The sequence below is a fragment of the Zonotrichia albicollis genome, chromosome W (assembly GCF_047830755.1).
Source record: "Zonotrichia albicollis isolate bZonAlb1 chromosome W, bZonAlb1.hap1, whole genome shotgun sequence".
Classification (NCBI taxonomy): domain Eukaryota; kingdom Metazoa; phylum Chordata; class Aves; order Passeriformes; family Passerellidae; genus Zonotrichia; species Zonotrichia albicollis.
Genome location: NC_133859.1, coordinates 15,261,764 through 15,275,541, shown reverse-complemented (window position 1 = coordinate 15,275,541; position 13,778 = coordinate 15,261,764). Strand labels below are relative to the sequence as shown.

At 45.5% G+C, this 13,778-nt stretch overlaps 1 long non-coding RNA gene across 1 annotated transcript; it reads left to right on the top strand.

Annotated features, from left to right (window-relative positions):
• The first annotated feature begins 980 nt into the window (after window positions 1-980).
• LOC141726873 (uncharacterized) lies at window positions 981-7,822 on the top strand. Its single transcript, XR_012577830.1, has 2 exons — window positions 981-1,716; window positions 1,810-7,822. It is a non-coding gene; the product is annotated as an uncharacterized LOC141726873 (long non-coding RNA).
• Window positions 7,823-13,778: the final 5,956 nt, after the last annotated feature.

Genomic DNA, 13,778 nt, shown 5'->3' with positions numbered 1-13,778 from the left:
ATAAGCGGCCACCCCGAGGGAGGTCAGTGTGCCCATGGCTGACTTGCTGTGCGGACCTCTGTCGGGCCAGGGGAAAATATTTTAGATAAGAATTAATAAACAACACTGAAGAACTGAAAAACCTGAAGACTCCTTTCATCCTTTGGAGTGCGGGCTGCCTCAAGGCCATCCAGAGCCTTACCAGGCCATTTGAACAGCTGAGATGGGACAGGTGGTTGCTTCACAGGTGACCACAGAAGTGGATTCTAGCCAGGAGCTGAAGAACTGAAGATCTTGATTTGGACAGAGTTCACAGCAAGGCTGACCACAAGGAGAACCTTCTGAAAAGCCTCCAGGAAGATGTTCGGACAGCCTAGCAGCACCATGGAGCTGGCCAGAGCATGCTGGACTCTTTCAAAAGGTACTGTTGGCTTTTCCCTTCCTGACGATCCTGGCCTTCGCAGGTTATGGCTGCAAAGGTGGTGGGGCATTCCCACCGGGGCCGAGGTTCTTTTCTCCCCTTCAGAGGAGAAACTTATTGCCCTCTGGCAAAAATGGAGTGAAGAGGATGAAATTCTTGGAATTTTCCTGTCAGAAAGACATTTCTATGAGTTTTTTCAATGGGCAAAGCTTTTTGGGTTCTTTACGAATGTGCTCTATGCCCTGGATGTTTTTGTATGGGAGTGCATGGAATCCATTTTCCAAGTCCTTTTGGACCGTGGATTTGGCCCCCCCTAATTTACCTAACATTTAAGGCACTGTTTCCGGTCTTGGAACGAAGAGCAGTTGTTTTTCCCTGGATTGCTAACTGCAGTGGGCTTGCTCCATTTCCCCCGACTTCAGCGGGGGAAGACCCTTTGGAGGAAGACGATCCGTTATTTCCCAGCCCCCCTGCATCCCGGCGGGGGGGCAAAGTTTCAACTGGAGCCGAAGTTTTTTTCTCTGCGTCTTCGGAGCATGCTCAGATGGAGCCATCCTTTCCCCCCCCCTTCTCTCTCTCCGAGGGGATGGGAGTGGCCTGCGCCGCCCCTGGCAGCCCTGCAGGCCCCGCCCCTGCCGGCCTCCTGGACCCTGCCCCGCTCAGAGTTGGGGGCAGCACTGGTCTCCGAGGCCCCCCTTGCTGGCTGGTGCGGCCGCTTCCCGGATGGGCCCCGCGGCCGCCTCTCCGGGCGGTCCCGCTGGTGGTTCCGCCGGCTTCCACGCCTGCGCCTGAGAGCTCAGAAACACTGCTCCCTGCAGCTGCGCCTGGGTTGCTAGGAGACGCCCTCGGCGACAGCAGCGACTCAGCGCCGCCCCCCCTGGCTGTACTGCCGCCTCCGCTAGCCCCCTCTTCGGCCTTGTCGGCTCCACAGCCGATTCCGGAGCCAGCAGAAGACGCTGCCGACCCTGCGCCGTGCTCGGCAGGCTCTCCTGCAAAGGCAGAGCAGCCTGTGATCCCGCCGCTCCCAGCAGCAGCTGCCGCGGCGGCTCCTGCACCCAGCGCGATTTTTCCCCCTAGTTTTTCGGGCTGTCCCGGGGCTGCCCCTGCGGGGGGAGCTGGGACATGGGAAGAGGACGCCAGTCTCTCCTTCCGTGGAGGAGGTGAGGCTCACCAGCTGGCTGTGGGTGCAGCCCGTCTGCCTGCGTTCAAAATCAGCGTTCTTGGCGGGTTGGGGCTGTTTGGTCAGTTGCTGCCCCTTGAAGGTTGCCATCTCTGCCGCCCCTCAGCCCTTCACGTGCCCCAGCGGCGAGGGTCAGGTGGGTCCCGAGAGTTCTGCCTTTGGTTCCCAGCCCGGAGGGGGTGGTGCCATGAGGCAGATGGGAGACACACCTGTTGTATTTGCATTGCAGAGGCAGAAGGCACAGATGGAAGAGACCATGGCTTGTTTGTTGTGGGGAAGAAACATTCCTAGACCCGAGATGAGGGTTCTTGGGGCTGCTTCTATTCCCTCACTGCTGGCATGCCTCGGTGATTTTGGGGAAAAGAGGCATCTCATCATCCGTTCTGCCATTGTACTGGCAGCAGGGTGCAGGCCTGTGGCAAGGCAGAGCCTGCCTCATGGGTTGGGCCTGGGCTGTTGGGCTGAGGTCCCTGGACCAGGGCCAACCCCCGGCCTCCTGATGGGTTTGGGGGTTTTGCTTCCCCCTACCAGTCCTGGCCCGCCTTTTTGTGGGCCAGATCTGGGGTTCCTGGTCCCTCTCCATGGGCCAGGGCCCCCCAGGGCCTTTCTCTGGCTGCTCTGCTGCTGCTGCTCTTTTTGATCACAAAAAAAAAAAAAAAATTAAAAAATTATTTAAATAAAGAGAGTTGAAATAGCTGGCAGCAGCTCTGAAGCATTGAAGGGCCAAAAATGAGCTTCAGCCCAAAGTTGTTCAATAAAGGGCTGTGGCCAGGACATTCCAGAAGTTGTCTCAAATTGTTTGAAATTGTTTGATGACTGTCAATGGCTTTTGATAACTATTGATGGACTTTTCTGCAGCAAGCCTGTTTCAGGACCAAAAGGGAAATTCAGAGATGGCAAAGAGGAAGATCTTCAGCCAGTGGACTGTTCCTGAAACTCAGCTGCTTGGACTTGGACTTTCTTTGCATTGTTTTTTGCATTTTCTTATATTGTAAGCTTGTTTTAGTGATATGTTAGTATTGTATGTTCTACAGGTGAAGAAATTCTCTGTTCATTTCACACCAGCACTTGACTGAGATTTGGATTGGCAACAGATAACCTGTCAAGTGTTTGTCCTTTCCTCTGCATGTGCACGGCAGAGAAAATTACAAACACTTTTCTTTCTAATTTAAATAAATAAAAGAAAGGTGACAGGTCACAGACATCTTTTCATTAAAATCCTTTTGTCAGGATTTTTCCTGCTGAAGCTGAGAAGTTTCAGCAACAAATGTAAACAATGGCTATCTGCTGCTGTGGAATGCAACAGGTGGATCCGTGATTGGTCTCCTGTGGATGTTTGGATTTACTGACCACTCATGGCAGAGCTGTTCTCGCTTTCTGCTGAGACACAGAACTTTGTTATTCATTCCTTTTCTATTCTTAGCTTAGCTAGCCTTCTGAGAACTTTCTCTCTATTCTTTTTATTATAGTTATAATGTAATATATATATAATAAAATAATAAATCAAGCCTTCTGAACATGGGGTCAACATTCTCGTCTCTCTCTTCATCCTGCAACCCTTGCAAGCCCTGTAACAGTAAAGTACCTCTTGATGCTTATGGTCCTTTAGGTCAAGGTTTGAGTGCTTTTTGATGGGAAGATTTAATAGCACTATTCAAGGTATTAATGTCCATTTGGGTCTTATTGATTCTGATTATGTGGGACAAAGTCAGGCTATGGTATCTGTTAGTGAACCTCCTGTTGTTATTCAAAAAGGTACTTGTATTGCTCATCTTGTTCCTTTTATGAGTTGTGTTCCAACTGTAGTGGACCGAAGTCGTGGCACTGGAGGTTTTGCACCTACAGGACCACTTCAGGTTCTCTGGACTCAAAAGGTGACAGATGAGCATCCGGTAATATAATGTTTGGTTACTACTAAGGGATATCACCCAGAAACTACAACAATATCAGGCTTACTTGACACAGGAGCAGATGTAACAATAATTTCACAGCTTCTTTGGCCTCCAACATGGCCCCTCACTCAATCAACCTTTGGAGTTGTTGGGTTAGGTGGGTCAACTGCTGGTGCTTTATCTGCAATTGCAGTCACTGTAACACATCCGGAAGGCCAACAAGCTTACATCAGACCATATGTTACTAATGCTCAGCCTAATTTATGGGGACGTGATTGCTAAACCAAATGGAGTGTTAAAATTACCACAGATTTTTAGTGGGGGCCACTGGGATGCAGGGCTTTAAACGTCTGGTTGTGTCCTTGACATGGCTGACAGATAAGCCTATCTGGATTGAGTAGTGGCCCCTGCCTACTGAAAAGCTTCTTGACCTGCAAAGCTTAGTGAAAGAACAATTACTAGCTGGACGTATTGAAAACTCATTTAGCCCATGGAATACATCTGTGTTTGTAATAAAAAAGAAATCTGGTAAATGGAGACTTTTGCACAATTTGCAGTGGATAAACACTGTGATGGCCACAATGGGTGCTTTACAATCAGGTCTCCCAACACCTACAATGATTCCACAAGGATGGGAAATAATTATCATTGATCTGAAAGATTGCTTTTTTACAATTCCATTGGCTGATCAGGATAAGGAAAAATTCGCCTTTACTGTGCCTTCTTTAAATCATGAGGAACCAGCCCAAAGATATCAGTGGACAGTTTTGCCTTAAGGAAGGAAAAATTCTCAGAGTATTTGTCAATGGTTTGTGGCACCAGCTTTATCTAAGGTCTGAGACCAATTTAGCAATTGTTATTGCTATCATTATATGGATGATATCTTGTTCGCGTCCGAAAATAAACAACAATTGTTGGCTCTCGAACAACGAGCTGTGAAAAATTTAGAAGCCTTTGGTTTGGTTATGGCCCCGGAGCAAGTTCAAAGACCTTGGAGATATTTGGGGTTGATAATCACCAATAGACAAATTGTGCCTCAACCTATAAAATTGGACATTGATATTAAAACTGCTGTTGATGTGCGGAAATTGGTTGGTGAAATAGGTTGGCTTAGGCCATACTTGGGGATAACCAATCATCAGCTGCAACCTTTGCATGACTTATTACTGGGGATATTTTCCTCTACCGATGAGAGCCATTTGACTGCTGCAGCAAAAAAGGCTGTAGAAGAAACTGAGTTGGCCTTAACATCTAAATTTGTTCTAAGAATAGATGTTTCTGTTGGTGTGCAATTATTAATTTTGAGAGATAATGAAATACCATGCGTATTACAGCGACCTGAGGAGGTCACTGGGTGAGAGAAGGATGAGAATCTTGTTTCTTGATCAGAAGGCTTGATTTATTGATATATAATATATAATACATTATAACTATACTATAAAGAATAAAGAGAGAGCTTGCAGAAACTTGCTGAGCTAAGAATAGAATAGAAAGAATGAGTAACAAAGTTCTGTGTCCAGGGAACCTGTCCCTGAGCTGCTCCTGTGATTGGCCCTTAATGGTACACATGGAAGATGAGCCAATCACAGGAACCCCCCCCACATTTCACAGCAGCCGATAACAATTTGTTTACATTCTTTTTCTGGGGCTCTGCTTCCCAGAAGATGGACAAATCCCAAAGAAAGGATTTCTATGAAGAAATGTCTGCGACACATGCAGATTGTTATGTCAATGGAATGACAAATGGGAAGATAAATTTCATATTTTGGAGTGGATGATTTTGTCTTTCAGGTCCCAAAAAACCACTCCAGGTCTGTATGAGCTTTTTGCAGACATCATTATCAAAGGTCGCAGACGCTGCCATGAAATCTTAGATCGTGGTCCGGTAACTATTGTCATACCAGTACAACAATGGTATTTTGAGTGGTGTTTTCGGAATAATCATGAGCTGCAATCTGCTTTATCTTCTTTTACAGGTGAAATAGCATATCATTTACCATCTCATCCTATTTTGAATTTCACTAAGGAGATTCCTTTTCAGGGGAAACAACTTTGCTCTTCAGTACCAGTGGAAGGCACAACAGTTTTTACAGATGGATCTGGAAGAACTGGAAAAGCTGCTGTAGCCTGGAAGAAAAATGACCGCTGGGAACATGAAGTAATGGTTCAACAAGGGTGTCCTCAGTTAATTGAACTTTGTGCCGTATTTTTGGCATTTACCTTATTTCCTAGTTCCGTAAATATAGTTACTGACTCTGTTTATGTTACTAATTTAGTGAAGCAGTTGGATCAAGCTGTGTTGTATTATGTAAAGGAGAAACCATTTTTTGTCATCTTGTTGAAATTGTGGACTGTTATTCGTAACCAAAAGCATTCTTATTTTATTATGCATATTTGTAGCCATACATCACTACCTGGATTCCTTGTTGAAGGTAACACCTATGTGAATTCCCTTGTGGCTGCCTCAGCTGTAAAAATGGTGCTTAATGTGTTACAGCAAGCTGTTCTATCTCACCAATTTTTTTCATCAGGGTGCTCAGGCACTATGGCAGCAATTTAAATTATCACATAGTGAAGCAAAGTCAATTTATTCTTCTTGCCCTAATTGTCATATGTTTCATGTTTCACAATATTAGCGCACTAATCCTAGAGGCTTACTCCTTTGCAAGAATGGCAAACAGATGTTACAAAAATGCCTGAATTTGGCCATTTAAAGTATGTTCACATCACAATTGACACCTTTTCTCATGCCATGGTTGCCTCACCATTGGCAAGTGAAACAGTCCGGGATGTTATTCATCATTTTTGCCACGCCTTTTCCATCTTAGGCGTTCCATCACATGTAAAGACGGATAACGGCCCGGCGTATGTTTCAAAGAGATTGCAAGTGTTTTTTCGTGCCTGAGGTGTTGGTCATTCTACTGGTATCCCTCATGCTTCCACAGGCCAAGCAATTATTGAACGTGCTCATGGTGTGTTGAAGCACCAGGTACAAAAACAAAATGGGGGAATGCAGAGGGAGTCACTGCAAGTGAGATTAGACAAAGTCATTTATGTCTTAAACTTTTTGTGTCCTTTACCTGATTTACAATTCTCTCCTATATTCTACCATTTTTCGTCTTTGAATTCAAAACAGACAAACTTTAAGAAAGGTATTAAGGTTTGGCTAAAAGATTTAATTACAGGAAAATGGACTGGCCCAGTAGAATTAGTAACATGGGGAAGAGGATATGCATGTGTTTTAACAGAAACTGGCCCTCAATGGGTCTCTGCCCGTTGTGTCAAACCTTATTTGGAGCAGAAAGAAAAGGACAGGATGAGTGGTTCTACAGTGAGAGCAAAATGAATAGGTAATTGCATTGGTTATTAGGTAGATGGAAGCATGGACCCTCAAGGAATGTATGGTAAAGATGGTAATTCAAGACAGAGTAAAGGTAGTTATAGGCTTACAGTGAAATTCCAGAAGTTAGTGGATGTTATTTTTGCTTCGTTCCCTTGAACTATCTTATAGAGAGGTTGGTAGTACTGAGAAGTGTGTCTTGTACCATATCCTTTTGCAGGTCACCGACTGTCCCAAAATAAGGGAATTTGATGTACCTAAGGGAGAAGTGTTGCCTTTGCATAGGAGTTGAACTAGTAGCTGAAGTCCACACTTTGAGCAACTAGGTTGGATGCCCATTATGATAGCAGCAACCAGTTCCAAGGTTAAGTGGATGCTACTTAGTTCTGAGTGGTGACTAGGCAGATGACTTGGTCTCTGATTCTGTGTGGAAGAAAGTTAATTGATTAGAGGTGAAGGTATCATTCTGCTACAAATGTGTCATCTGGAAATTGCGAGGTCCATAACGGTGTTTGAAGATCTGTCTTTATGTGCTTTGTTTGTATATGAACCTTAAGATTGTGAGGGTGTGTGTGTGTTGTGGAGTTGGTAGAAGTTGGTTATCTGTAAGTGAATGAAGAATGGATCCTCCATCTGCTTGGATTTTTGCAAGGGCCCTGCAGAAGTCCTTAGCAGTTGTATTTGTTGGTCAAATACAAAAAGGGGGAATAGTGGAAAAGACATTCTGTGCTGTCCCTGTGAGCTAGCAAAGGCTTCCTGAAGATAAGAAGCCCCATATCTCTCCTGAAGGAACACCAAGGTCATTACCATGGAGACCAGAGAAAGGAGAGAAAGTTGGGAGATATGGACTCTCACTGACTCAAGAGTGATGTGGCTCCCTGGTTGTCTGCTGGGAACTTTTTTTCTCTTTTATGGCAAATGGACACTGTATATGTGTTAGATGGATGCCAATACCTGGAAAACCTATAAAAGCTATGTTGGTTTAATAAAAATCTCTCTCTTGCACCCTTCTGATGGAGTTGTGTATTATTGTACTGTGTCAAGCTCTATAGCGACACCCTGGTATATCAGAGGCCCATACCCCAGGAAATACTTGACTTACTATTTCTTCATCAATTTCTTCCTTGATTTCAATAGCTGCTAAGGTTAAACTTAATAACTCTATGTACTTTTGATCATTCACCTCCAGAGTAACCTCTCCATTTTTTAATGTAATGGTTGCTTGTAACTGCTCTAATAAATCTCTGCCTAAAAGTGCCTTTGGTGAATTTGGCATGTACAAGAATTTATGAATACCCCATTGTTTTCCCAATTTATACCTCAAAGGTTTGCAAAAATATGCCCTTTCAGACTGGCCAGTTGCCCCTTGCACTACAACATAATAATTTTCCACAGGTACTAAAGCTTTATTTAAAACTGAATATGTAGCCCCTGTATCAACCAAAAATTCCACCCTTTTCCTTTCTCCCCCCAGGCTCATTGTTATAACCAGTGGATCCGCTGGGGCAGAATCCCCCGGTCCTCCTCAGTTGTTTTGTACGTATGCAGCCACTTGTTGGTGTCATGGTTTCACTGACAGGAAGTAGGGTTTTTTTTGGGATATGCTGTGGTTACCAATAGGTGCTCAGATTTTCATATTGGCACCTGATGTAGCCACTGAGGTTCAGACATGCCTCTGAGAACACACAGGGGTTAAAAGCAGAGCTGCTCCCCTGGGAAGGTCTCTTTGGATTTCTGGCGGGAAAGGCTTTGGATCTCTCCCCCTGTCCCAGCTGCCGGCTAGGAGGGAGAGGGGAAAAGCCACATGGCCATGAGGTGGGCCCGGCCCAAGGGTGGAGGAGAGGGAGAAGCACAGGGAGTTTGTACAGCCATGTACCAGGCAGTTCCCCCTCAGAGAGAGAGAGAGAGGAGAGAGCCATGCTGGGGACTGTTATCTCGAAATTTGATATCCTGTGCGGGCCGCACAGCCAGCCAGCAGAGAAGGGGGGGGGGGGGGTGCCACGTCCAGCCACTTGGACGAGTTTTTAACCCTTTTGTGGTGTGGATAATGAAACTTATCCGAGCATTAACCTTCCCCTGGAGAAGATATGAATTTAGAGGATGAAGAAGGAACTGAGTAAAGGAGAGGAAGGTCTGAGCAAGAGAGAGAGAAAGAAGAACCCCAGGGGGTGGAAAGGGTGATGGAGTAGCATGTTGCTGGACGCTTTTTGTATAGCTATAGACTGTTTCCGTGCAATGCAGAGACTGTATTCGAGGGGGAGCCCGGGCCTCAGAACCAGGAGGAGTGCAGTGTGGAAACCCCTCGGCCCCAGGGGGTGCTAAAAATATGGGGGGGACAGATGTCCCAAAAGGAGAGACTGTGCCTTTTGGAGTGGGACGATGCATCCTTAAAAGACAACCCTCGAGACAGCTTGGTTCCAAGTTTGGTGGTGAGAGCACTGAACATGGAAAGGAAGAAGATACCATGGCTACAAGAAGGACTCCTCCCTTTTGGATGAACTGAGAATTGGGTATTCTAAAGGGTGGTGTATTGAAAGCGAAGGGAGCTGACCCATCCTTTGATCAGCATCGAACTCCGATTTATTGATCAACCATGCACATTTTTATAACGGTGTTAATTAAGTTCATACATATTGCAAAACCCGAGCTCATCATTGGTTGCAGATTAAACTCTAACCCCTCCTTTTGTTTTCAATACCTGTGGTTTGTTATTGAAACCAAGATTTGTGTTCTCACCCTGATATGAATGGTTCTCAAAACCTCCATGTCTGTTACTTTTCCCAAAACAGCCAAAAATAGAATGTTTACCTGTTATGAGAAGACTGCCTGAGAACCCTGCTGTTTATAAAAATGTGCCTGAGAACCTTATTATTTACAGAAACAGGCTTGGGAGCTGCTGCTTACAACTGCCTTTTACTTCTCCACCAGCTGTATATTTTCATGGCCTTTTTTCCTTCAAGCCATGTCTGAGCAAAATTCTCCAACAGTGGTGCCAGACTAAGAGTTAGTGATTTTGGAAGATGTATGGTATTGGGAATTTCGTGGGGGGAGGAGGAGAATGCTTTTGTAAGGTTTTCATTTTTCCTTGTGTGTTTTTCTTTCACTTGTAGTCTAGTTAATAAACTTTTTCTTTCTTTTTAAGCAAGCGCCTACGTTTCTTATTCCTGGTCAGGTCACATCTCACAGTAGATACCAGGGAGAAGGTATTTTCATGGGGGCACTGGCATTGTGCCAGGGTCAAACCATGACAGTTGGTAACCCAGTTTCTGTTCTGGGCATTGATTTTTCCAATGACCAGTTCTTTTGCAGATTGCACACTGCTTCCTGCACAGCTGAGGTGGTCCTTGTCTCGGTGGTCCCTGGTTGTGTTATCTTTGCTTTTCCTCCTGTACCACTGCCAGCAACTTTTTCATTCCTTGTTTATATCCTTCTTCTTGGTTACTAAATACCCTCCAGGCTTCCTCTAGCAAGGCTTCGAGATTTCTCCCTTCCGGTCCCAAAATTTTCTGAAGTTTACGTCTAATATCTCCAGCAGACTGCCCCAAGAATGTATTAACTAATTGATTTATCCCTATCTCAGAGCCCGGATCCAATGATGTATGATGACACATAGCATCCCTTAAACGCTCTAGAAACTCAGATGGAGTCTCAGAAGGCCCCTGCTTAAGGGAATATAAGGCAGAGCAGTTTATGGTTTTTGTAATAGCTCTTTCCACCCCTGTTGCTATCCACTCTTGATACTCTGCTAATTTCTTTACCCCTGCTGATACATTAGGATCCCATTATGGGTCTTGGAGGGGGAAATATTCATTTAAATCTACCTGCTTGCTCGTGCAGTAATCCTCTGCCAAAGTCCCTGCTGTCTTTAAGACCATCTGTTTTTCCGTTTCAGTCAAAGCATCCAGTAGTAACTGGATGTCAGGCTAATCTAGGTTGTGTCGCTTGATAACATATCATAGACGTTTGGCAGTAAGTATCGGATCAATACAATAATTCCTAGCAATCCTTTCCCATGACTCTAAATCAAGAGTGGTAAATGGCACTTTAATCATTAATCTCCCTCCTTCTGGTCCCACTGCCTCTCACAAAGGTGACTGTAAAACTGCTTGCCTCCTAGTTCTAGATGCAACTGGACTGTTGGGGGGGGGGGGTGTATTGTAGTGGATGTGCCTTCCCAGCCTGAGTGCTCCTCCTTTTTGGAGAAGTCCCTCTTCATTCTCATCCTCAACCTCCCTTCTCCTAGGAGGAGTTTTCATATATTCAAATATATCTTGTTCTTGTCCCTCAGAATGATAAACCTTGTCTGATCTCATACACTGCTGTCTTATACTGCATGCTCAACAACAACATTTGATTTGCCCTCTCTTTGCCTTGTTTTCCTTTTCAAGGGATAACTCCCATGGGTCAGAGGGAGCTCTGAGCCCACAGTCCCTTTGCCATTCTTGGTGATTTCTTAAAACAAAAAACATATCAGCATACAAAACCTCATCCCATTTACCTTCCTGTCTCAAAAACAACATTAACTGCAGTAAGGTATCATAATCTAGGGTTCCAGTGGGCTACCATTTGGCTCCGTCCTCTAACTTGTATAATGGCCACCAGCGTGTGCAATATTGGATTAGATCTTTTTTATTTACAGAGCCCCCCCTACTGGTGACTTCCTTCCAGTGGGCCAAGATGCACCCCAAGGGGCTAGCCCGAGGAACTTCCTTGCTTTGGTTAGTTCCTATTATCTCCTTCTCCTTGCTCTATCTCGCTTCCACCCAAACTTCTCTTCACAGAGCTTCACAGTCATTTCCCAGTTTTCCTCCCACACACAGCTCCAGGTGGCAGGTATCAGATGTGATTTCCCACACACAAGCTTTAAGATCTTAGGTTCTGAATCAGCTTGATCAGGAAACTTTACACTTGGGGCATGTGCCCTGACGCTTATTAGAACAGCAATACCAGCGTCTCTCACAAACTCTGCACTGCGATAATACCTATGTTGCGTGCCAGCCTCTTGATGCATCAAAGGCTCTCAGGTATTGCCTGCAGAGGCTGGCTGTTCTGTTTATCACTCCAGGGAATTCTAAATCGTCTACGGCAGGTTGTTCTCAATCCAGACTTACTAGATTACCAGGTGAAGTCTGGTAAAGCCCCTCTAAATGAACTCGTCCATCGCCTCTATCTATCCAATAATTCACAGGATTCACAAACTCCCAGGGGTCGAGTCCAAATCACCGGGGCAGCGGAACCCCTTGGGTTCGTCTAGCCACGGTGAAAGTGTGCACAATTTACACCACAATTCACCACCTTTACTCAATGAACGTCCTCACCACGCTTCTCCACTACTTGCTCTACTTCTCTTCTGGGCGCACCCTGCCCCCACAGTCTGCCCCGGCCGGTGCCTCAGGCCTCACTGGGCCCCTTCAGTCGTGGGTAGAACCCTCCCCCCCACACTGTAGATATACTCTTTTTTATACCCCATGCACTTGCACGATTACAAACACCATGCATTAACCACACAATGATACAGTGTCCGGACACCACACACACACACACACAGCGGTTCACTCGACCCACCCCCAGGGTCGCTGGCAAGCTGCTTTATCAGACAGTGAACCCCTGTCCCTAGTTTAGCCGCTTGATCGGCTGCAACCACAGGCCAAGCACTCAGACGTCTCTGACTGACTTACTCAGCCATCCTATCTCTTTTTTCCCCCGGCAGCCCCTCAGTACACACCGTATCCTCCGCAGGGCAGCAGGTCCTTGTCTGTCTCCGCAGGAGGCAATCCTAGACTAGCGGAGCCCCTCCAGGAAAATCCCGGGGTGCGCCTAGGAGTCCGTCTGTTCTCCCCTGCCTCTGCGGGGACAGAGACAGTTCCTCCTGGCTGGCTCACCAGAATGTTTTGCGGAGATAGCCAAAAACTCCACAACTTTGTGAAAGTTGTAAAGCCAGTATTTTTATTATTACAGCACCGGACGCATGCAGAGATTACTCTCCTTAAAAGACATGCGTACCTCTGGGAACTTCAGGTCCCTTTTTATCCCCCTCTGAAATACATATGCATAAAATTTCACAATAGGTTCATACATATTCATTTTTATGAATTTCGCAGGACATTTTCTGCTAGTTCTTCTTTATCAGAAAGAATTCCTAGGTCAGCTTGACCTGCTTTCATAGCAGTCTCTCTGTCTGTCTCTATCACCCTCTGTCTCCCCTCCCCTTATCTCTGTCCTTCATTGAATCAGTATCCCTGAGCCTAGGCCTTGCAGTCAGGCTAAATAGCTATGTTTTCTTAACCACAGACTCAAAGATGTACATTTCATCTAAATCAAAATGGATTTCTACTCTGGAGAATTTCTACTCTGTCTCACTGGAGTAGTGAATCCAGGGTCCTTTGCTAGTGACTTTGACGACGGTGAGGGTAGTCAGCAGGACTTGGAATGGTCCTCTTCACTTGGTTTGCAGAGGATCACTGTCCCACCACTTAACATAGACCCAGTCTCCAGGTCAGAACAGATATGCACATGTGCCGAGTCCTATGGGTCTGGATAGCACGATGTAATTCTGGAGCTTCTGCAAAGTGGAACCTAAAGCCATTAGATCTCTCTGTGAATCAAGTTTCCCTTTCATCTGAATTTCTCCTGGAACATGTAGAATCTGATATGGCCTGCCATACAATATTTCATAGGGGCTGATGTAATCCCTCTACCTTGGCTGTATGTGGATCCTCAGAAAAGCTATAGGCAAGGTCTGAACCCATGTCATGGATGTTTCTTGACAAATATTGCTAATTTGTGTTTTAAGGGATCCATTCATACGTTCTACTTTACCACTTGCTTGGGGTCTATAAAGGTGTATGCAAATCCCAAGTAATTCCCAAAATCTGACTAACTTCCTTAACACTGTTGAAACAAAATGTGGTCCCCTATCTGATGACATCCCCAAGGGAACCCCAAACCTTGGAATTATATGATTGA